Source organism: Cupressus sempervirens, chromosome 7 (assembly GCF_028749045.1).
Source record: "Cupressus sempervirens isolate cs-2001-9-10 chromosome 7, ASM2874904v1, whole genome shotgun sequence".
Taxonomy (NCBI): domain Eukaryota; kingdom Viridiplantae; phylum Streptophyta; class Pinopsida; order Cupressales; family Cupressaceae; genus Cupressus; species Cupressus sempervirens.
The window spans coordinates 906,525,356-906,528,108 of NC_143124.1; positions in this window are offsets into that span (position 1 = coordinate 906,525,356).

Below are 2,753 nucleotides of genomic sequence, written 5' to 3' on the forward strand. Positions count from 1 at the left end.
GAGAAATTAGATTGTGTGTGGACTTTAGGGACCTTAACCAAGCTTCCATTAAAGATCACCATCCTATCCCTTCTATGGAGTAGATTTTGTCTAAGGTCAATGGTTCAAAGAGATTTTCATTTCTGGATGGATTTTTTTTGCTATAATCAAGTGTTGGTTAAAGAGTCTGACAGGTACAAGACCACATTTACCACTAAATGGGGTACCTATGCTTATTGTAAGATTCCATTTGGGCTAACCAATGTAGGTGCTACATTTCAGAAGGCAATGGAGATGGCCTTCAAAAGATTGAGTGACAAGTTTGTCTTAGTTTACCTTGATGATATCACTATGTATTTAAAGGATGTAGAAGATCATTCTAATCATCTAAGACAAGTATTCCTAAGATGCAGAGAGTTTGGGGTCTCCCTTAACCCAAGTAGGTGTATCTTTTCTACTAACCAAGGAAAATTATTAGGACATATTGTATCTAAGGATTGTTTAACCATTGATCCAAAGAGAACAAAAGCAATACTTGCACCCCCTCTTCCTAAACACAAGAAAGGTCTGCAAAGTTTCCTAGACATGATAAATTTTGTGAGAAGATTTATCCCTAATCTTGCTACCATGATGAAACCTCTTACAGCTATGCTCAAGAAAGGTATGGTCTTTGCATGGACTAAGGAAGGGAAGGAAAGTTTTGAAGAGATCAAGGCAACCATAGCCTCAGCCCCTACTCTCATGAATCCAAATTTTGAAAAAGATTTCATCCTTTATACCCTAGGTGGTGAGTCAAGCATTTCTGTTGTCCTAACTCAAAGAAATGATAAAGATGAAGAGTAGCCCGTAGCTTTCTTTAGTGAAGGGCTTAAAGAATATGAAGATAAATACAGCTATGTAGAGAAGCAAGCCCTTGCAATCATCAAAGCTTTAAAGAAATTTAGACACCTCCTATCTCATAATAAGATTCATTTGTTAGTACCCCATGCCAATGTGAAGGATTTTCTTTTGAGAAAAGATATTAGTGAGAAAAGAGCTAGCTAGATTACTAAAGTGATGGAATATGATATTGACATTCAGATTACCAAGCTGGTAAGAGGAAGGGGGTTGTGTAAATAGATGCTATCATCTCAAGAACCTGATGAGGAAGCTGCTATGATATTGATAGAGCAACAAGAGGTAAGAAATAGAGACCCAAAGAGTTGGATGGATGATATGATGAATTTCTTATTAGGCAATGGATACCCTCAAGGATTAGATAGAACTAAAAGGAGACAGTATAGATTATAGTCAATTCCTTATATCATAGTTGATGGTGTCCTCTTTAGAAAAAATTTTGATGGAGCCCTATTAAGATGCCTTGATACAGACCAAGCTAAAATAATGATCAAAGAACTTCATGATGGTCCTGATGGTGGTCACTTCTTAGCTAGAACAACTACAATGAAGATCTTGAGGGTTGGTTATTACTGGCCTTCTCTATTTCATGATTGTCATAAGTATGTGAGGAAGTGTGAAAAATGTGCCTTCTTCTCTAGCAAATAAAGACTTGCAGCTCTTCCCCTTCATCCTATTTAGGTGGACTAGCCTTTTGCTTAGTGAGGATTGGATTTCATAGACCCTATCAATCCTTCTTCTAGTTCTGGTCACAAGTGGATTCTAGCTGCTATAGATTACTTCACTAGATGGACAGAGGTAGTTGCATTGAAAATGCCACTAAATATTCAGTTGTTGAGTTCCTTGATGGAATTGTGGCCAAGTTTGTTGCCCCTTCAACCATTATTTCAGATAATGCAAAGTCTTTTGTTGGAGCTTAGATTTGTGCATAGGCAGGGGATCATAATATCTATTTGAGCACATCCTCAAATTACTATCCTTAGGGTAATGGTTTGGCTGAGTCCTCCAACAAACATGATCGGGATCATGAAAAGGACAATAGAAGATAACCAGAGGTGTTGGCATAAAAAATTGAAGATTGCATTGTGGGCTAATAGAATAACATCTAAAAGGTTGATAGGGAATTCACCATTCATGTTAGTTTATGGTAGAAAGGCAAAGCTTCCAATTTCATTGGAGTTCCCATCCCTAGATATAGCTCATCAGCTAGAGTTGATTGAAGATGATGTGATGATAGTAAGAATGGCAGAGCTAATGGAGCTAGAAGAGAAGAGAAATAAAGCCATGCAAACCCTAGAGACACACCACAACAAGTCAAAAAGAGTTTTGACAGGAAGGCAAGGGTCAAAATCTTCAGCGAGGGAGCTTTGGTTCTGAAATGGGATACAGATAGGGAAAAACTAGGAAGACACTCAAAGTTTGATGCATTATGGAGTGGTCCCTATCTAATTGTCAATTGTAAATAGGCCAATGCTTTTCAGTTAAGCAGGCCTAGTGGTGAAATTTTGCCCATCCTAGTCAATGGGATCTATCTCAAGCCATGTTTCTGAGGGTTTGAGATTCCATGTACATAGTTAGCTTAGTTTTGTTTCCAATTTTTTCCTTGCTTTTCCAAGAAGTGCACGAGCACAGGATTGTCTCCGTCAGACAGCAAGTTTTGAAATTTTGAAGGTTGCAGAAGGAGGTTTTGGTCTCTAGTTCCAGTTGCAGAGACAGGGGTTTCAGGGTTTTCCTCTTAGAGGTAGGGTTTGGGTTTCATAGTGCTCAAAATCTACATATTTTTTATGACTCTATAACCTAATGGATGCTTCAGGCCACTAGTCTTATGCATAGCGGGCTAGCATCCACTATGAGTCACTAGAAATGTTACATATTGC